Source organism: Conger conger, chromosome 8 (genome assembly GCF_963514075.1).
Source record: "Conger conger chromosome 8, fConCon1.1, whole genome shotgun sequence".
Taxonomy (NCBI): Eukaryota; Metazoa; Chordata; class Actinopteri; order Anguilliformes; family Congridae; genus Conger; species Conger conger.
In genome coordinates, this window is record NC_083767.1 from 39,676,679 (window position 1) to 39,700,013 (window position 23,335).

Sequence of the window (23,335 nt, forward strand, 5' to 3'; positions counted from 1 at the left end):
CAAAAAGCACGGTGCCGAGGGAAGAGGCAAACTCGTAGTCGGTAAACGTGCAGGGAGGTCCGGTAGCAGGAGAGCTGTCAGTGGGGCTGAAGTACAGGCGGACGGCAGGCAGAGTCGTAGTCGAGGGCGATGCGGAAGTCGAAACCATAAAACAATCAGCGAGGCAAAAGTACAAAGACGGTAGGCGAGGACGTGGTCAAAAACAAGCGGTGGTCAACAAAACAGAAATCAATAAACTATGGTCGGTAAACAGGCTTGGATTGTAACGTGTAATCAATAATAGTAATGCTCAAGAGTTGCTTTGGAGTTCAAGAGGCAGACAATTTTGCGAAGAACAGTTGCGCGACTGGGCTATAAATGCGGGTGTAGACAATTAGTTAGAGCATAGCAAGAAAATGGAAAACAGGTGCGATGGATGACAAGTTTAACAAGGTGATTAGTAATCGTTAGTAATAAACCTATCCTGCCCTAGCATTAGTAAATTAGTAAATGACATGCACGAGAAACGTAAGGTAACATGAACACATGATTAGTTTGTTAGTTTCTACCCAATCCTGATCTAGCGTTAGTAGTTTTAGTAAATAGACAAATGGAAACAATTAGGGAGTGAATGACAGAAAGAGAGAGAGAGAAAAGGCGGAACACAAGGTTTGCGGAAAGACATGTAAAAGTGTATGCATAAACAACGACCAGTTAACGTAACAATAAACATAAATCAAAACATAACACAAAGCGAAACTAAGACGATAACCACTCAACATAACAAGGTAATATAATCGTACGAAACATAACTAGACATGACAAGAAAATAAATCGTAAGGAAACATAACTAAACAACATGACAAACCTAGACTAACATAATACATGATAAGACACTACGTGACTAAGATAACATGAATAAACATAAAACATGGCAAGACAGACCTGAAACGTGACATGTTCCCTCATAGCCCCTTGAAAATTTAGCTGGTCAAGCTGGTCATAAGCTGGTCTAGCTGGGTATGAGTTGGTCAACCAGCTAGTGCTGGTAGCTTGTCTGAGCTGGTAGCTGGTCAACCAGCTACCAGTTGTTTCAAAAGCTAGCTTGAGCTGATTTTCAGCAGGGAACAAGAAACTGCACCTACACTCATTGAACAAACATATCTTACACCATTTAATGGGTGTACATACAACCATTCTCCCACATTCCTTGTGTTTCTCATTCAAGTAGCTTGTGCAGGGGATCGGAGTCGCCCTAGCTTCCCCCTGCTCCCCCCCCCACCACAGGTACAGGGACCCACCCACCACGAACAGCCAGGACACAAGGACAAGGTAAGCAGATTTATTACAATGTCAATAAAAACAGTTCACGCAAGGGCAGTCTCCACCAACCCCCTGCTGGTGTGGTGGCCCCACCCCCAAGGCCAAACTGAACAAAATAAAACATTTAATCTGTGTTATGTATTAATGCAACCTATTCATATGTGCTATGAACCTGGTTCTGGTTTAAAATGCAAATGAATTATTGACCACCGAACTTGCACAGCGTGCCAAATGTTTCTATCCTCACACACAAAGGGGCTTAATGCAAAAGTAAAAAGTAACAAACTCCTGGTGCAGGCAACAAATATTCCATGAGGAATTCCATTGCACCCAGTTGCGGACGCGCTTAGGATGGCTAATGTGTGTGATGCTACTTTGACACAATCCCAGCTTTTCTTTTTTTTTTTAAAGATATTTTTTAGGCCAGTATATAGTATAGAGAGACAGGAAGAATGGGAGCGAGAGAGAGGGAAAGACATGCAACAAATGTCAGAAGGTCGGATTTGAACCGCCGACGTCGCAGCTTGCAATGAGCATGCGGTCAGTGCTCTACAGGCTGCGCCACCGAGACGCCCCATCCCAGCTTTTCTAATGACCACCCCCTCCTGCTGCACTACGTAGCAAACTGATAACGGTAGCTACCAAGTAGCCATCTTTAGTCAAAATGTGGGGGACAGATTCTTTCTGTGGGATGCAAAGTATGACATCACAGCACACCTGAAGCATAAATGTCCTCAATAAATATCTAGCAGCATTTGCGTATATGCTTTGTGAAAGGTAAGTTCTGTAAATGACCGTGGAGAATAGGCGTATAAGTGAAATGAATGAATAATAAGAATTAATAATGTATATTTGGAGTCATTTCTTTGTGAACAGCCAGTTATCAATTCACACACAAATAAATCTTCCTGTGAGCGAGTGGTTTAGAAAAAGAGCATTCTCTGTCATCTACCCCCTCTAATTCTGTCAGCGTACCCACAACTCAGTGCTGTACCACTGCCATAAACCCTCTGTGACAAGGACTTTTTATTTAAAAACAAGCTTACTTATTCAATTAAAATGCTGAAGTCAACCATTGAATTCCCACTGAGAGGAAAACGCATGCGATTCCGTGATTGTGTCACACTTCTGCCTAATCCAATTAGCCCTGCACCTTGCATTCGAAGAGAGCCAAATTATTTGCATAAACCATCGGCACTTCTCCAAAATCAAATTCGCAGATTATTGGAGAGGTGTACCTGGTTTTGAAACAACTGTATGAACGGAATGGAGAAATTGTGTTAGCCTGTCAATCAAACCCATTCAATTCAATATTGATCATACATACTGTATCACACATGCATATATGCCTGGCTGTTTCCATCAGGAAATATACACGCCTGTCAGATTACCCTCGTTTTATAGCTCAATATTGTGATGTAGACAAATATATACATCTTGTGACTAACCACTGGTGCATCGATCACAAAATGTAAAAGAAATTCTGAATTGAGAGATTTGCTGAGATTGAGATGGAAATATTTATTTGGAAATTACAATATTCCGAAGCACTGATTGACACCAACTAAATAAATGTGTTAAAAGAATCAATTTCATTGCAGGTACTTGAAGTCATAAAGTAGGGCCAGATGATGATTTCTACTTTATTAAGCCTCCAAGGCCTGAACAATGAGTGACATGCTCTGGGAAACAGACATAATGTCATTTTGTCACTGTACACTCTGGTTAATTAACTCTGCTAAATGCCCCAGGTAGACATGTGTGTGTTCTCTACTGAAGTGGAGAGAAATGGCCTACATTCTGCCAGTTTAGAAATGTCACCTTCTCTTGAGGAGACCAGTCAATGATGATATATCTAGCCTCCAGGTAGTATTAGGTTTGAATGTTCTCTCTCTCTCTATCTTTCTTACACACACACGCACGCACACACACACACACACACACACACACACACTCTCTATCATATTCCGTTCCTTCTTAGGGGTCCTAAACACAATGACCAAAGACCTTTCCCGTTCTCCGGATAGTGACATACACACACACACACACATACACACTGGGATAAGGCTGTCACGCTGATATTCTGTCTTTGTATTTGGCCTGAAAAAGGGACAAACATATGAACATATGAGTTAACACAAGACAATAGTGTTGACCCATTCCTTCTAAATCAACACGATCCTTTCTGCCAACCAGGAAGTGTGAAACACTCTCTGTTTAGCTGCAAGTCCAGACAGGGCTTTCACCAAAATGATCGTTTATATTCAAAATTCTCTCAAGTGTTTAAATAAGGCTTTGTGGGGGGAACACCCAGAGCAAATATCCAAGTTAAGGGAGTTGATTCATTATGTGAGTTCAGATCCTGGGCACAGAACTGCTGTTGTTGCCCTTAAGAAAAGAAGTGAAACTTTACTCAATCTGCTTCTGTAAATAGGTGGTATGAATGCATATTAGAACATATGAGGAATTAAATTCATGTCAGAAAAAGATATTAGAAATGCAAAAGTTTTAAACGATTCCACCTATTTCCTTGAATTTAACGTCGCTTTATAAGTCTGTTCACTCTTAGCCTTACAGACAATTTGGAAAGAGAAAGACTATACACAGTAGGGATGCACCAATATCAACATTTTTAGCCAAATCCCAAAAACCATTCATCATTTTCCTGCCATTGCCGATAATCAGTTGGCTGCTATATCAGTTTTGTCTAACCAGTACTGATAATGAAACTTTTATCTAACTATCTGCAGATACCAATACAGTATATTTGCCAATAGATCATTCCTCCCTAATATTAAGATGGCACTGAAGAAATGGGAACGACTAAAACAATATGGGAATCATCTGCTAAGTTTGCACCGCAATCTTGGCTAGTGCTAGTGCCATGAAAGCCCTCTCACTCACAGACAACGTGCACACGGGTGTTTAAAACCAAGCGCTCGCGTCTTCTATGGACAGCTAGGAGAACAGAGAGCTGATTGGCTCTGTAGCCTCGCTCCGCGGGGGAAATCCGCAAAACCGCAGTACGAGAAGAGACAAAACCCGGCCGAAACAATTCGACCACCTTGCAGAAAAAAAGACCTGATAAAACAGCTTTGGCCAACAGCATGCAGTGAGGACCGTCTTCTCCAGGGATTATCAGAACAGTGCAAGGCAAGGGAAGGGAAGGGCTGTGTTGAACAAAAAAGCTTTTCAAACATTTATCTGGTGAGGCAGAGACCGTTATAGTCAGAAAGCAAAGAGCTAAGTCTGAAATGAACTCGCAGGATTATTTAATATTTTTATGCCATATGCCTTTTGAATTTTGAATTTTTCTGGAATATAACAAATTAGTTATGATTATATTTATATTGGGACAACCATCATTACAATGATTTATACTACTCTCAGAGTGGGACTGGTTTGAGTGGGATTCCATTGAAATGTCCAAAGGCACAATAACTGGCAGAGAAGTCAGGGACCCGTTCAAGTGATTATTCAAACACAGCAGGAGGCAGTGCTTCCCATACACACTCTAAGCCCTGCCAAATCCAACAAGCCTGCCATTAAATAAGCCATTTAACAATGAGATAAGAAAAATAGACTCTCAGGGACAATGAGACAAACCAGAATGAGTGGACAAAAAAGTGAGACTGTCACAGCATAAATCATGGAATGTTTTTTGTTGTTTTTTTAGAGAACATTCAACTGTATGTGTGCGGCTAGCCAATCAGCTCGAGTACAGGCCCCACATCTGGTAAAAACACGGATAGGTTACTTGCCTTTGAGGCAGGAACTTGGCCCTTTCTGTTTTCAGACTGATCGATGTGTGGGAGGGGGAAATTGACTTCCCACACCTGGAGAAAGGTGAATGTCATACTCAGGTGTAATAATGGGTGAGATGCAGTTCGACCAGGAGTATTGCTTTTTAAGTGTTATAATCATTGTTGGCCTGTAGGCAAGAAATATAGGTGTTTGGCTGGGAACTAACTGTGAGACTTATTTTTCTGGTGCCTTTTGGCTGAGCCACACCTGTGGAAGAACAGTTTGGCCAGACATCGTTTGAAACTGTGGACCACAGCACTGGGGTTGAGAGAGGAACAGCACTGCCCATCGTGCCATAGCTTTGCCATCTTTTTCTCTTTTAGTTCAAAATCCCCCAGAACAAAAACTAATTTAGATCTGAATAGAGCTGGGCTTTAAACATTACAATATTGTAACAGAAAAAGATGGCCAAACCTTTTTGGTTTATTGAATCATTTGGCATGTCTCAAAGCAACTTCAAAACAATATTTGTTGTCTGTTGGGGCCTTAGACTGAAACTTCACACAGTCTACAGCCAGATCTCCTCCTCCCCCTCACACTAAACTCTAACTCTACAGCTTCTTAATATTGCCGTGCAACGACTTAATGCAATAACACAACTCCCCCCTAAGCGATACTATATTGCAATTTTCCTATTAAGATTCGAGAAGCACTGCTGTGCTTTAGTGCTCTCTCCGAGGACGCTGTTGTGCTGTATATTAACTGCTGTAAACACTTAGAAGTTACACTTCATGATGCAAATTTGTCATCCATTACGTTGACTGACATAATGTAAATGTTCTGGAAACGCAATGTTGTATGTCGAATAGGCGGGCATATTCATGTGGATTGGCTGTATGCTGCGGAGGAATCAGATCCTCTGCATTTGAACAGAACAGTCTTGAGCACATGCACTTGCCACACAACTACACACTCAGAAATAAAATGGTTCCAAGAGAAACCCTGTGATTCCATAGAAGAACCCTGGTTCTAGGGCTCTTTGTTCGGCAAAATGTTTCATTGCCTGGTGGCTTTCACGCTTCACTCCTATGATAGAGGGTTCCTGTATGGAGAAAAGCCAAATAACCCTTTTTTTCAGAGAGTCTACTGTATAGACAACATGGCTACATATAGTATATGCTGTTGTGTGTAAGTCAGAGGGTAAAGCATTGTGATCCGTGTTGAATGTGAGTTATTCTAGCGCGTCTCGTTTCTCTTTCCCGCTCCAGGCTGTAAGCTCGTTATTTTGCTGTCGTGCGCACTCCAGACGCACCACATCGTTCGCCCGCAAAACACGTCCTGCTGTGCACACGCTGTTCAGAGGACTCGACCCAGAACTGCTTTCCAGGTACTTTTCCCAAGCTAATCTGATTTGAATCTACCAGCTGGTAGAGAGACCGGAGTCCTTCCCCCGACTGCTGTTTTTAGTAACTGGCCACGTGAACAGCTTGTTATTTTGATTTATGCTGAAGTTGCTACACTGGATTTTTTCCTTAATTGTATAAGGAAGCACAGTGTCGCCTTGCAGGCAGATATGTGCTACTGGATGTGTTGTATTTATATGCCATTGGTATTCTGCTCTGGCTTTCCTAATGCCATGAAAGTCACCCAAGTAAATAATAGAGTCCCCTTATTCATTAGGGAAAGTGCCACACTATTCAGCAAGGAACGGCATAGCATAATGGATGTTGGAATTTTGGGTTTTTAACAATTTTAAAGTGGCTTTTATAGAATATTGTTGTTAATTTTAGGGTGTTATTATTGTGCGTTTAAATATCAGCAAGGATATTAACTTCTTGGAAACGCTGGACAAAAATATCAAAATTAACCTGGAGGAAGATTGTAGGTAAAAAACTAAAAAAACTAAAAGGTGAACCAAGCGCGCTTCTTTTTCTAGCAGATTCTTACAGGAGGGAAAATGAATTAAATGAAGCGATGATTTCTGGAGTATGGGATAAATGAATTCAGATGGTAGGCTTGATTGACTGCATTAGCCCAGAAATGCTAACAAAGTAATTTCATTGGTTCAATAAAACACTTTCCCTGGGTTAGACTTTTTTATAGAACCACTTAGGTTCTGAATGAATCGCAAGCTTTTCAGGCGTCTGTATTAAAGTAGGAGCCATTCTGCGACTGTATTTTTTTGGGCCCAGGGCCGACTTGAGCATCCTTTTTTGGCGTTCATCCCTTCAGTGTCTTTATTGCCTGTGATTATTCCCCTTCATCCCAAGCACCCCCTGCCGCTCTTTGAAGTTCCCCTGATTGAAAACCTCTGCTCTCAGCTGATGACAAGAAAGTCATGAGGGGTTCAAAGACTGATTGGATGGGATTTCAAAAAGGGCTAACTTGCAATACATCTCAGCCCTGTAGAACGGAACAAAAGCAATTGAGCATATGCAAGTTCCTCATATTAACCATGTCATAAACTGTAAAAAAAAAAAAAAGCAAACAGGTTTTCATAAATGCCACTCAAAACATTTTCTGGATAAAACAAAGAATAAGAATAATAAAAAAAACTGGGCATTGAGGACAACAGTAGAGAATACAGAAAGCAAGGGCAACCCTTTATTTTACAGATTTATTTTTATTATTTCCTGGGTAAATACAACCACTTCTGTCACTACTTTGATTTCAGATCTACGTAGTGAAACAAAATCACTATGTACCATGAAACAAACTTAAGTACTAAATTTAAGAACATACATATTACAGCCTGTTTCATAGTACTTACTGTATCTTTGAAATCAAAATAGCTACCTAATAATTACACATATGTACGTATTTACCCAGTAAATACTAGGTAATTAACTGGTTGTAAAATAAAGGGTTACCAAAGCAAGACTGTAAAAGTTAAGTGAAAGTCCTTGTTTGTCAGGCAAGGCAAGATATTCCTCTGCTTAGTCTGGGCTGAGGAGGTAGGATCTCCAGTGATGCTTTCAGCCTGGTAGATCACGAAAGATAAAGATGATAAAACTTGATAGAGTTTCTATGGCATTAGTAGTTTGTGTGATCCAGGGCTAAACCATGTTGGACACTAATATCCATCCATCCATCCATTATCTTAACCCGCTTATCCTGAACAGGGTCGCAGGGGGCTGGAGCCTATCCCAGCATACATTGGGCGAAAGGCAGGAATACACCCTGGACAGGTCGCCAGTCCATCACAGGGCACGCACACCATTCACTCACATACTCATACCAACGGGCAATTTAGACTCTTCAATCAGCCTAACCTGCATGTCTTTGGACTGTGGGAGGAAACCGGAGTACCCAGAGGAAACCCACGCAAACACGGGGAGAACATGCAAACTCTGTACATAGAGGCCCCGGCTGACGGGGATTCGAACCCAGGACCTCGCTGTGAGGTGGCAGTGCTACCCACTGCACCATCCGTGCCACCCTTGGACACTAATATGAACAATATAATCTGAAAATCTACCCATAATGCTACGGGCAGGCAGATAATCTGTAACACTGTACACAGTTAAATGTTCAGTGCTAACTCTTTCCAGACAATATGCACCATGTAAGAGTTGATTCAACATTTAACATTTGACTGTGTACAGTGATTTGGATATGAAAGCTCTCCTCATTCTGCACTAATGTCCTATTAATGGGCTTGAAATGTATTCTTCAAAAATACTGAAGTCTTTTCTTTTCAAAATTGATTCTAGAATGTTCTCTGTGTCTGTGGGCAAGAGACAGAGTTTAAACCCTGACATCATATTTCACCGGCTGCAGTCAATCCTGCGATAACACAGCATTTGTGCAGCGGGGAAGCCAGCGGCGTGTGAAACAGAGTGTGCACTTGGTCTCAGCGCGGGGAAGTCGACAGCGAAATCAAAGCAATCACTCACACGCTACCGTACAACGGCTGCGGGGAGAGGAGCAGGGCCCTGTTAGGACAGTATGCTCTGTCTAGATCTGCGCTGTTATCTGTCTGACAGGACAGCTCATCTCTGCCGTTACCGCCAGTGTGTTCAGAGCGGTCCTCGGGTCCGATACGAGGCGGCCATCTCGGTGTTCTGTTCCCGTCCTCGGCTGGTGTAGTTTCTCAGAGAGATAGTGACCTCTGGTGATTTAACATGTCATTCCAATGCTTTGTCTTGTACTTTTGAAGAAACAGCCATGTTACATTAGATTACATTAATGGCATTTGGCAGATGCTTTTATCCAAAGCGACTAACAGTTGATTAGACTAAGCAGGAAACAATCCTCCCCTGGAGCAATGCAGGGTTAAGGGCCTTGCTGAAGGGCCCAACGGCTGTGCAGATCTTATTGTGTACGCCGGGGTTCGAACCACCGACCTTTCGGGTCCCAGTCATGTACCTTAACCGTTACAAGCTGCGACATCTATGTTGGAAGGGGACTTCAGAACTGGTTAGACCACCTCAAACTACCTCAAATACACCTATATTTTAGTTATTTTTGAAAACAGTCCGTCAGTGGGTTAAAGTTCACTCTGATGTCATTTCCTCTAACCGTCGCATGATCCTGTCACTTCATCCTGCCACATACATCTCCGACATTAGCATTATCATGTTTTTGGAGCTCAGTTTTCCCTTCTGTTTGAAATAAAAAAAAATAACTGGCAAGTTTAAACCCTCCTGATTGTAACAATCTGGCGGGCTTGATTGACAGACAGGTGGATTTTGCTGGCAGGGTAGCGTAGTGGTAGGTAGCGTGACTGGCAGCTGCAGAGTCGTCCCCGGCGGGCACGTCGGGATGCTGACCTGTGTCTGTAGAAATGACTCCTGCATCCGGGCCCCTAAACGAACAAGACAGAACGCCATTAAACAGGTTCTCAATCAACCTCCTCTTGTAAAATAAGGGATTAAAAATAGATATTTATATTCTGTACAGATTCTGTTCTCCTCATTCATTTTGTTTTATTGACAGGTGGCATGGAGAGCGGCATTATCCATCTTTATCGTATATTTACAGTTTCTGCAGATAACACAAGAACATCCTCTCCTCATCTGCACTAAGGGAAGCACATCAGCCAATCAGAGGGGTTACTGGTGCACGATGGGAAAACGTTAATCCTGTGGACTAATAGCACTTCTACGCTAGTTGACGAGAGTTTTTGGAGTTGCGGTCTTTGCATCATTGTTCCCCGTAGACATTTATGGCAATCATGTTCTGGCGCCGGATCCATGGCGTGTTGAAATGAAATGTATTTTTGGATGTAGTCAATGGAGTTGTTTTGCAGTCGGTCTGCAGGGGGACATCAGATGTGCCTACACCAGTCCAGTTCTGTGCCTCTAGCCGACGTTATTTATGTACTACTTGCGATTTGAAACAGATGTTCCCATGGTACATCTATTCATTCATCACTTTTTTTAATGATTGTGTTTGTCACATTGATATGCTCAATATTCAGTGTCGGAAAGAGCTAAAGAAACCACTCGACAAACGTTCGGGAGGGAGATTGAAAGGTCACCCCTTAGTGGAAACTCATTAAATTCAATCCCAGGGATAAACGTTGATCCACCCCTGGCTGGGTACATTTCCAACATCATCACGTAAAGATTTCCTTTGGTGGGACAGGAGCTCTATGAGCTGTGAGCCAAAGGAAGTATGTATTAAGTGAAATGTGTACAGGTCTTGCAACTGATGTGCAGGGGAGGAATGTTATCAATTTATTGCCTGGTTTCGAGTGTAAATTCTGTTTTTTATTGTGTTCACCTGTTCTTCATGCATACCCTTTGTCCTCAGGGGAGGGTCGTTTGTAGGGCAGAGTTTTCAGAGCTGTTTGAAGATTTATCTCTCTTTCAAAGCTGTAGATGTGATACTGTAAGCCAGGGGTAATCAAATCAGAATCTTGAACCCAAATCCAGCCCTAGTTTTCTTACTGATCAGCCAGTCTTCACACCTCACTGTCAGGTAAACACTCCACACACTGCACATTTCTACAGGGGAGCTTGCAATGATTTGAGGAGCTAAGTGTCTCTTGCTGATGATGACATCTGGGCGTCTGTTTATACCTGGAGCATGCAGCATTAACCTGGCTGGACAAGGACTTAGCTTTTACATTACATGACAGGCACTCTTATCCAGAGCAACTTACCTTTATTCCAGGCCAAACTTCTCAAATGTTTTCCTTTCATTGTGGACTCTGTCCAAGCTAATGACATAACTGTGTCCTATGAGTATTTGTAGGAAGGGCCTTTTCCCAGCTAGCCAATCTGGAGCCTATGCCTGGAGGTAGGCAGAATTACATCACAATCAAACTCTCCAGCCACAGTGTTCATCCCTCAAAGGTCCAATGGCAATAAAAAAACAATTTGAGCCATTTTAGCTGAACTTAAATTGCATGCATCCTCTGCCTCAAACCTTTGAGTATTTAAGAGCACTGTTACTGTGCTTATGATCATTTTAAAAGCTACCTCCACCTCCCAGCAAATAGAAATAAACATAAATGAATAAATTACCACAGAGCTTTTCAGTGTCTGAAAATACAAGCCTCAGTAACACCTTATAGTTGGTGTGGTAATTAATAAATGTTTTTAATAAATATTAATAACTGCAGTTTACGTCATTATTCAATAAAGTCTTAATGTGTAGTCTATTGGTGCAGTGCAGACACACAAAAAGTCGGCAGAAATGCATGTTTTATGTTATATTTTACCAAACATATAATGCAGAGATTAATCAATGTTGCACAACATTTCACGAATGTTTTTTTAATGATGAATAATGTAGTTTTTAATGCTTTATTAAGCCTGAACAGCCAGACCATATCGACAGCATTACCAGAACCACTGAACCACCTTCAGTGTAGCAGACATCTCGAGTCTCTTGGAACATCTAGGAGTCTCCCGGATTTCGACATGAGCTTCCGGACTCCCGCGAGGGAGTTTCCGCGCGGAAATAACCCCCTCGGTAAGTCTGTCAATTTCAAAGATACCCCCTGTCCGAATTTTAAATCTGACAACTGTAATTCCCCCAATCCCGATCGTAGCATTGCATCTCCCTGACGCATCGCATGAATCATAAATATCCCTGAACTCAGTTCTGCGTAATTGAGATGTCTGGTGCTGCCTTATGGCTTGCCACGACCACACCGCACCACCTAGGAGTGAATCTCCTTTATGGAGGAGGGCCACCTGCTTGCCTTGTCCCGTTCCTGCTGAGGCCATGCTGGGAACCTGAACACAGTCCAGAGATATACCAAAATTTTACCCTTTTACTTACACAGGGCAGGCACACATGCTCATTTACAGCAGTGCCAAACATGCATGTCCTGTAGCCTGTAGTCTGTTGTGGCTAAGGTACATGACTGGGACCCGGATGGTTGGTGGTTCAAGCCCGGGTGTAACCACAATAAGAACTGCCAGCTGTTGGGCTCTTGAGCAAGGCCCTTAACCCGGCATTGCTCCGGGGGGATTAGTCCCCTGCTTGGTATGTCACTTTGGATAAAAGCACCACGTAAATATTTGTAATGTAAAGTTTTTGGACAGTGGGAGCAAACTGGAATATCCAGAGGAAACACCCACAGGCACAGGGAGAACATACAAACTCGGTTCCCAGCACCACCAAACACGGCGAAGGTGATGGCGGGTGAGTGAGATGGATGTCTGGAGAGCCAGTGAGTGTCTGTGGCCTGTGAACACACTGCTGGGATTGGAAAGGTAGTGTGAGGGCTTATTTTCCCAACACATTCCAGGATCTATGCAATGGAAGAGCAGGAACTTCCTTCAATCACATTGTGCACAATTTTTAAGAAAAATAGACATGATATCAAGCGCTTCTTTAATCTTGCAAAGCTTGCTATGTTTACCAGAATTTTACACTATCTCTGTAAAACATTGAGTTTTCGGTCCCCTGGCCTTCATCAGAAGTGTAATTCTTATGAAGATGATTTTAAACTACACCTGATCTTTCCCCATCCTAACCGTGGAACAATTTCATGTTAGAAAACAAAATAATTTAGCTGCTTGCTATCTCCAAAAAATATTTACATTCCTTAAAGAACAGAACCCCTTCAATGGCCTCTATAGACAGTTAAAACACACAAGATTAGTTAAATGACATATTTGCAGTTGGTTGCTTAAAAATAATGGTGGGTTTTTCCCACTGCATGTCTCAGGCACAAACACACGCATTTCTGCAATGAGGCCCTTTCTTCCATTATAACCCAGCCCGTAATCTCCTCTTCACGGGGATAAGCTGTGAATGCCTTGGAGCTGGAACAACAACTTAAATGACGGTGCTTGCCCTGTATTTACACACAGTTTTGAGATAATCTCTGGCAATCTTTCACAAATTAGCTTTGTTGCACATCGTTTCCGGACGGCCTTAGTCGTCAGGCTGGTCCATGCGTAATAATCCTGAGATCCTGATAAGACTTGGAAGCCACCCAGAGCTCTTGTGTTCGAGATGATCCCTGCTATACTCCACATTCACGCATTGTACTGCTCAGGCTCTTAGTCAGCCAGTGAGAATTATACTGCTATATTACAGTCAATGAAAGGATTGTAGTTTTTCGCAAATATTGAAGTGCGATATCGTTATATCTTCCTAAAATATATGTACATGTTTTCTTCTGAATTTTTCTGAACATAAATGGTTACGTTAATTAGCACACATGGCTATGTATAATAAGATATAACCCTTATGAGTTTAATCCCTTACAATCAAGTGTCTTCCTGGTATTTTATTTCTTGCTTAAATTATCTTTTGAATATGATAGGTAGACCTGTGGCTGGTGCTTGTTAATGCAAATATTTAATGAGCCAATGATGTGGCAGCAACTAAATGCATAAAAGCATGTAGACGTAGTCAAATGTCAGAATAGGGATGAAATATGGTGGTTTGAGTATCTCAGAAATGGGGATTTTGATGCACAACAGTCTCTACAGTTTGCAGAGAATAGTGCGAATGAGAGAGGTCAGAGGAGAAGGTCCAGACTGGTCAAAGCTGACAGGAAGGTGACAGTAACGCAAATAACCACACATTACAACAGTGGTATGCAGAAAAGCATCTCTGAACACACAATGTGTCAAACCTCTAAGTGGATAGGCTACAGCAGCAGAAGTCTAATAAATACCTAATAAAGTGCTTTCTGAATGTGTGTCTCAGTTATTACTGATAGCATGCACAGTTTGGCTCTACATGCAATAACAGGTTGTCAGTGTAGTGACTGGCGCAGAAAATAGATGCAGTGAAAACCAGCGGGTATCAGCTCTGCAATTAGCCTATTGCAGACATAACTGAAGTCAGCGCTCTGATGTTAACTGTTTGAAGAGAACTGTAGGTTTTTGTGAATGTTTTATTTTTCTTCAAAAATTCTGACTCACTGTTCTGGAACTGGCGGCACGGATGGTGCAGTGGGTAGCAATGCCGCCTCCCAGCAAGGAGGTCCTGGGTTGGAATCCCCGTCGGCCAGGGCCTCTCTGTGCTGAGTTTGCATGTTCTCCCTGTGTCTGCGTGGGTTTCCTCTGGGTACTCCGATTTCCTCCCACAGTCCAAAGACATGCAGGTTAGGCTGATTGGAGAGTCTAAATTGCCCATAAGTATGAGTGTGTGAGTGAATGGTGTGTGTGCCCTGCGATGGACTGGCGACCTGTCCAGGGTGTATTCCTGCCTTTCGCCCAATGTATGCTGGGATAGGCTCCAGCCCCCTGCGACCCTGTTCAGGATAAGCGGGTTAGGATAATGAATGAATGAATGAATTAATGTTCTAGAACTTCATTGCTTTGAATTACCGGTAGTGATTGTTACATCAGCAAGAGAATGTTCAGTTTAGAATGAACAAATTGTTCAGTTTCAAACTTTCTAGTCCAACGTCAGATGTGAGATCACACATCACATATTTGTGATCTCACGCCTTAAAGGGTTAATGCAGATGAACTGATTGGAGGGTGTCTGCCTATGTGGAGGGTACGTCATCTCAAACACTTGTTCAACATGTCTGAGAGTAAATTAGCTTGTTAGGTCTGGTGATGTCATTCCCTGATTAGCAATTAGCACCTACTGTATATGATTCCAGAAACATAAAGTTTAGTGGTGAATTCTGTTAACTACAATTACTGATGACCAGGCAGTCAGTCTAATGAATGAAGAAGTGATGTGAAGCAGTGTGAAACAGTACACCATTATATTATCTCCTTTAATTAACTTTGATGTGTTGAGACAAACACTAAATTACTTGCTATTGAGCCCACAGCCGTCTGGTTTTGGAGTGAATAACCAAACAGAACAGTATTGTGCAGAGGTCTTAGGCACCCTAGACTTTATTATATATATATGTTTATTTTTTGTGTGTGTTAGTATAAAAAAACACATATGAGATTTTTAAATATTCATTTTCCAAAAGATTTAATTTTACAGAGACATTTGTGTATTTAATTAATTGCTAATATGTTACTCTTTTTGACTACTTTTTACATAAAAACCTGATCGAGGCTGTCTGAGATCAGAAGCAAGGAGCGAACCAAAGTCTGCAGAAGAACTGTGGCAAGTTCTTCAACATGCTGATTGTCCCTGCTGATTGTCTTATAGAACTGCAGGACAGCGTTGGCTATCTCAGAGAAGTGATGCAGTTTGAACGCCGAAGGGTGGTCGTAAAAAATATTGATTTGATTCAGTTTTTAACTATTCTGCCAAATTACTCAAATGTAGTGTAAAATGTATAGTACGTTTATTTAGGACCTTTCATTGAATTATTTTTGAAAGAGTCTTATCTGTACAGAATGTTATACAGGTGCCTAAGACTTTTGCACAGTACTGGAACGTCACTGATCTGGTGAGGAAAAGGGTGGGATAGCGTAGTTTACCGTGCGAGAGGAGTAAAACTGGCATTGCCATTGATCCTGGGGAAACAGCATGCCAGGCTGGCTTATTAGGTTTCTGCAGTTGCTGTCGGGCCCCTGCAGACCCCCGCAATTGACAGCTGGACGGACGTCTGCAGATAACCGACGTGCTTCAGCACAACTCCCCACTGCAAGGGCCAGGGGACCCGTGATTCTGCCATTAAGCCCGGAGTAACATAATTGAATCAATTATTCATTGGACTAACTGCACGCAAATCCTTCCGCCCGCTCCCCAGGAAACGTACGAAGAGGCCGATCACGTTCAGCCAGCCGCGGCTCCCGGGACCCCGAATCGAGGCTTCCATTTTGTTCCGTTCTGAGGTGGACCTCACAGATTTTCCCTGACAGCTGCAGTTTGGCGTCCTGGCCTTGGTGAGTGGTGGGTTTACTCTGGTTAAAGAGCGGTGCCTCTTCTCTTCCAGCGCAGAGCATCAGCTTTGTTCGCGGCAGAGTCGGAGCTGAGGAGCTTCAGGGAATGGAAACGATAGATGACCGATATAAACCCAGCTCTCTCTCTCTCTGTCTGTGTGTTTCAGCTGATCCAGGTCACAGGCTCGTAATCACAGCCAGCCGCTCCCTCGCCTCTTGTTTGCAGGTTCGAGCAAACACAAGCATCTCTAAGGGAAGACTTACGTGGGCTCCCTGGGCAATATTCTGCAGAATGCATTTAATCAATTAAACACTTGATTGAAGCGGTCCCTTTGGTCGTCTCTGTACAAGACAAGGAACCATCATCAAATTCTCAAGATTACAGAGTTATTGTGTTATTAATTTCCCAAGACAGCCCCGTGAATGATGTGTAGTTATTTATCTTGTGAATAAACATGATCACCCAGTCATTTCTAACGATTGCAGTTTGATAAATGAACAATGGTACAGATCAGGAGAAGAAGAAATACACGGACGTCCTTTCACGGTTAATGTCAAAGCAGAGCTGGACAATGGAAACCAATATAGCAGCTGGCAGGCTGGTCTGTACAGGAGTGACATTAAGATGATTACCTCAAAGAAAAATATGACCTTAAAATGACATTTGAAACAATATTGAACATTGATCAAGACACAACAAAATTAGGTGTAATCAATCAAGTAATCTCTTGTGTATTTGGATCTTTGTCAACAGTTTAGATTTTACAGATAGAAAGTGATCATTAGAAGCATGTTTGTGCCTTAAGAAAATTGGCAAACTGGTCTTTAAAGGTGTCCACACTGCACATATGATGAGCGTCACGGACCCAGTTAGCTGTGTTGTTTGCTGATCACAAGCAGCTGGATTCAAATACGTTTCCATTGCTCGATGAATCTTGCCTGGTGCAATTGAGCCAACCAAGAGGACCAGAAGGTGAGGTTTTTTAGAGTATTTCATAGGTTTTAATACACCAGACAAGCTCAGTCAAGTGTAGAAAGAAAAACTATTGTGTATTTCACCCAGGATACACAATTGTTAGGACAGAACAGCCCGGGCTACTTAGGGTGATGTTATTTAAGTGCTCTTGAGCTGCTTGTTAGGCACCTGCAGTTTTTACAAATTGTCAATAATCAAGGTTTCTCCGGTGCACGCTAGCTCTCCTGTAGTACACTGAATGGCCTTGCACAGTGAAATAAGGCATTGGTTTATGGGTTAGGGCAACAAAGGGATACCTACACTTCAGACATAACACTTCACAATGGCCAATTCCAGTAGCACAAGGAAAATTAGAAGTAATAAAAACTAATGAGGGTACACATACACACCTGGTTTTGAATAGTTCAGATTTAGGTGATGTTGAAATGTGTAGGACTGTGACGCTCTCAGTACAGAACCAGCTGTCCTTCTTGAACTTTGAACTGTGAGCTCATTTTGATTAGGTACTTAAAAAGTGGTGGATATTAACTGACCTCTGCATAATGTTGATTGACAGGTACAGTGGGCTCAGTGGATGAGGCAACCGAGCTGCACGAGTGAGTCTACAGCTTTCATCAAAAATAAGAAGAACCAATGAGATCTTATTAAGGAGGCAAGGCGATTCCATGCGATTTAATCTCACTATTAAATAGTTTACACAATCGCAACTAAAGCTACGCATTTCGAAATTTTTAGTACAGCACGGTCGTAATCTGCGCAGTTCCAGCTCTTTAAAATCGGCGACATGATTTGGGGTGTAACAGCGCCGCACTTTGCGCGGAACTACAGCTGCACGCCGCGACCGGGCGGACTGCGTTCCAGGATTTCACACTCGATACAGCGCGGCTCGCTGACTGCCCTGGAATAGATGAGCTTAGTGAAACGGGCTGGAAAGAAGAAGCGACTGCCGCCCCTCCAGTCTGCATTTTTGCCTCTGCCCGTGGATACAGATTTTTCATACACCCGCCGGTTCCCCTGTCAAAGTGGCTTTATCTGGAAATTGCATCTTATCCCGGAGAATAGGCTACGTCGCTGCAGAACACTGCCGGTTGGTAGGTAGGTGCCTTTTCTAGATTTGGGTTTCTCCTATCTTAGAGTCTGTTTGCTTATGTTATTTTTTCAAGCAAAATCGACCAGATGTTGCAGTTGCCTGCTGTGGCACGAATTGAATGAGAATGCAAAGGCGAATTACAAACACCTGTGCCATTGACCATGCCATAGACGGGGGTAAGGAGCCAGTGGAAATTTACATTTGGAAAAAAAATTGCACATTTTATACCTCTAAATATTTTTTGTACAGGTGTACTGAGATATTCGTATTATATATATCATAGGGCGCGCAGCACGTGCGTGTGTGGCGGTGTTGTACTCTTGCAGTGGAAAGCTGAATGATTGCATTAAAATATCGTATCACCTGAAGCGCTGAGACTGAACAGGTAAACACCAGTTAAATGAAAGCGAGGTTTTCTGAATTCTGGATTCACACGAGACTGGGCAGAAAGGGTGAAATAATGTATTTAATGTAATATTTTATAATTTTGTGGTTTCCAAATGCATGCAAAATGGATTTCTTGTTTTACGCTGCTTGTTGTTGCTTATACAACTCCATGCGACTATTTACTATGCATCTAAACTCCTTTAGACAACAATAGCGTTGAAATGCGTGTTTGATTAACTACTGGCCAGAGATTATTTTTTTACAGTGCCATACCACAGATGCGCATTGTCACTGTCTGTTGTCACCTGGAGTGAGAGAAATGGCAAGTCGTCACAGAAGGCGAAGGAACTCCTCACACGTAACCACCTCTTTCGCAAGCGAGGGGTCTCTGTGACACTCTGAGCTCAATGGTGTTAGTGTGTGTGATCGTTTGCGAAAGAACTATCCGACACCCTCCACAATATGTGAAATGCTCCGGCTCCCTTTCTGCGTCGGCAAGCGCCGCTATTCCTTTTAACAAGCTGCGTCTGTGACTGGGTATGACGCCTGTACAAGTGACATTTTCAAGTTTACGTCCAAGTATAGACGCTAACATGCTTCGAAATAATTAAGTCGTATATGTCACTAACGTTCTCACTGATCCCAATGAAGTATTTGTTGGCCAGTTATGGGCTTAGAAAGATAACGTGCACGGAAAACTGCGGATTACAGGATCTTTGTCACGTAGCGATGTGCATATGAGCAGTTCTTAGTCAGTAAATAGTTGCTCGAAGAGAATTGAGCATATCAGATAGTAATTTTCTTAATTGCTTAATTGATTTGCTAATTCGTTGAATCGAGACCAAAATTACCCATTCTGAATGGAAGAGGTGTGTGGTTCCTTAACAGTGGAAAAATCATGACCAAAACTTCCATATGGCAGACATTGCAGACTCCACCTTGTTCCAAAGAATTTAATGCATTTTGTGTCTTTGGTTTAATTTATTATTTATTATGTCACTTAACTTGAAAACATGTACCCCCTGGAGTACTTACAAACATTGAAACCTCTGGTCAGTAATAGCGGTCTCTTTGTGTTATAATGTGAGAAATTGATTCTAATTGAAATTCAATTGGAGGAGGCTGAATAGTAGATGAGATTACTCCAAGATCATTGTCATTTTAGGCCCGCTTTCAGCCAGTGGACTTGCTACCAGACTGGGGTAGTGAACCCTGTCGGATTTGACAACCTCTCCCTCTGTTCGCCTGTGCCTCCTCTCTCTCTCCTCTGTCCCTGAGAAGACAACGTCAGTGTTCATTCTCTTTACCACTTTATTAACCCAGCTCTGTGTTCTGGCTCTCTTCCCATCTGTCATTCCCCTGCTGAAAGACTGGCTGGGATTCTTAACTGGTTTAAGATGGTTTTAGCTGTGTTTTCTACTCTTCTAGCTGGTCATAGCTGGTCTGTGGCAGGTCAAAGCAGGTCTCTAGCTGGTTAAGCTGATAGAGTAAACTGGTGGACTAGCTGACTACCGAGGCTGGGCAGCTAGCGAACAGGGTGATTTAAGATGGAATTTTCAGCACGTTTTCATTCCAACCAATCGCCACACCTGCTGCTTTCACTAATTAACACGCCGTCAACCAGAGACAAGGGAACTAATTAGTGAAACAGCAGGTGATATGATTGGTGGAATGGAAGCCTGCTTACTGCTGGCCCTTTGTGGCACATGGTGGACACACAATCAGTGACTGACAAATCCTGTTTCACAGGGCAGTGACATCATAAGCAGTTACCAGGCAGCGTCATCATCAACATGTTTATAGAAGGATGAGAGTTCTTTGACCTAACTGTCAATTATGACATCACTCATGGGCAGGGCTTCCATCCATGTCGGCCGTGTCTGAATAAGCACACTTACCTACTATTGCGTATACAAGTTTTATACAGCTTGAATACTCAATAGTACGCAAATGCACTAATTCGGCCTAGATCCGAAGTATGCAGGTTCCAATCTTGAATGGAGAATTTACACAAGTCACCTAACCTAAGTGGCTTCATTAATAATCCACTCCCATGTAAGTCATATAAACATGTCATATAAATATATAAAAAAGTACTAGACTTGTCAAATGGAGACATAATGCAATTCAGTCTGCATTAAGGATGTCTGGCAAGCAAATGTAATTATTCTAATTTATGCCTCCTGAGCAGTATTACTGTATAAATTCATGCTTAATTTTTTTGGCTTTTATTATGCATTTCTAACACATATGGATTATTTTACATAGATGAAGTGTCAATGATCTGAAATCTCACCAGAGGTGTCAGTTTGTGTTAGATTTCATTCAGACATGTTTTATGCACACGCTATCAAGTAGAGGAAGGACTCGCCGGTATTTATCAACTCTTTTGTGATTGGAGGAATATGTTTTGATTAATGATGTCGGGAGTGGTACCTGGAAGGAAGCCACTCAGCACTCTATTGCATTAGCATGGACCCGGCTTTGTGATTTAATTGCTGTGTTATACAAAGTAATACGTTTGTCCTTGCTTCTCTCTGGTTGTGTGCGAGCACTTTAGTCTTATTGGACAAATACTTGTGACTGATTTAATTTCAAACTCTACCACCAGGACCAGCTTTGTCACATGAAGGAAATTTAAGACCCAGATTTAATATAGCTGAAGTGCAGTTTGCCTTTACAAACTTTTTTTGTGTTTTCCAAAGTTATGACTCAACACATCATGTGATAAGATTGAATTTGATCCCAGTTGCGAATGGTGAATTTTATATCAGAAGTGCTTTGGCATTGGAGGCCTGACAGAGATGGACTCTGTGGTTGTCTTTGAATTTTCAGCTCCTGGGGAGAAAAAAATATCCAATTGAAGTAACTCCCCTTCCGCATTTTAAACTCAGGTGAAAAAGCAGAATTTCGTTCAGAAGGTAATGTGCAAACGGACAAGCAGAGCTGTTCCTGCTTTCAGGCAGTTTTGAGGTCAGGCAAGAGGCAGAGAACAGAAGCCCAGGGGTGCATCCTAATACTCTAAAATGTATCCTCCCCCATACCTCCACATAGGAGAAGGAGATGAGTGGAGCAAAAGAGGATACCTAGTTTTGGTATTGGGACCCCTCCCATTCTATTACAGTTTAGCTGACGATTTATCCGAAGCGACTTATACGTAGTTGATTGGATAGAACCGGTGCCAATCTGCTCTGGAGCAATGTGGGGTGAAGTGCACTGAAACTTGAACCACCAACTGGGGCTCGAACCACAAACCTTCTGGGTTAGTCTAGCGTGCAGCAACTAGGCTGTTCCCTGGAGTGTCTGGTCCCAGCGAGAGAACCAATTCATCACTGCTTGCAGGCCCACTCTTTGATGCCTGTGAATGGGGTTGTCATGGCGAGTAACGCGCCCCACCTCCGTCATCTCACCAAGGCCCTGTCGTTCCTGCTGAAACCAAGAAAAGAATCCCCAGGAAAGTAGCTGCTGAAGTTCTTTGATCTTCTTGCGTCTCAAATTGGTGTTTGCAATGCATTTGTAATTAACCGGCAGTTAATTTGAAACCTGCTACAAAAAAAAAGAAGTCAGTATTTGTTTGGACAGTCTATATTGGTCTTTTATTCTTTGCGAACGGGGGACTAAATGTTTTCCTTGGAGTCAGACTCTTTGTTGGTCAGCCTTGTCTCAGTGATTTAAGTAAAGCCAAAATTACAATGGTGAATAATATATTTTATTATACTCTGGTAAACCACGGCAGGGTTTTTCCTGTTTTGTTTCCAATTTGGAATGACCAACTGTACGAGCTCGCGAAAGATTTGTCGGCATGCGTCGCGGCTATAGGGCTGATCAATATTGAGTCATGATGACATGACCACTTTAAAACCTATAATAGATCAGTGTTCTGTGCTCATCGCATTAATACTGACATCAAAAAACGTAAATTTCTGCCCCACTAATTGATGTAATATCGACCCCCATGGCCAACATTGATGAGACACCTAATCTTGGCCTGAGCTGAGAGGCTTTACCTGTTTACATCTCGCAGCAAAGCTGGCATCGATAAATGCACTCGTTTCCCAGATTATTGGCATTGGCCTGTGCTTGGACCAAGTGCGTTTTATTGGCTGAACCATTTAGTTGTCCATAGGTTTGAATACAGACCAAATTATATAAATCCAGCCCCGCCACATGGAATTTGCACAGTGCCTAAAATGGCTTTGTTTGACAGGGCTGGTAGTGAGACCGTGTACATGAAAGGCATAATTTTCTTCTTATGTGATCTCATACAGCTGCCAATCAGAATGTACAGTAGGTTTTGTGTCTGGATTCTGACATGGGGCGACATGGCTCAGGCAGTAAGAGCAGTCGTCTGGCAGTCGGAGGGTTGCCGGTTCAATCCCCCGCCCGGGCTGTGTCGAAGTGTCCCTGAGCAAGACACCTAACCCCCAAATGCTCCTGACGAGCTGGTCGGCACCTTGCATGGCAGCCAATCGCCCTCGGTGTGTGAGTGTGTGTACGAATGGGTGAATGAGAAGCATCAATTGTACAGCGCTTTGGATAAAGGCGCTATATAAATGCCAACCATTTACCATTTACCATCCACTGGGTACAGAGCTGTGTAGTGTGTGCGTT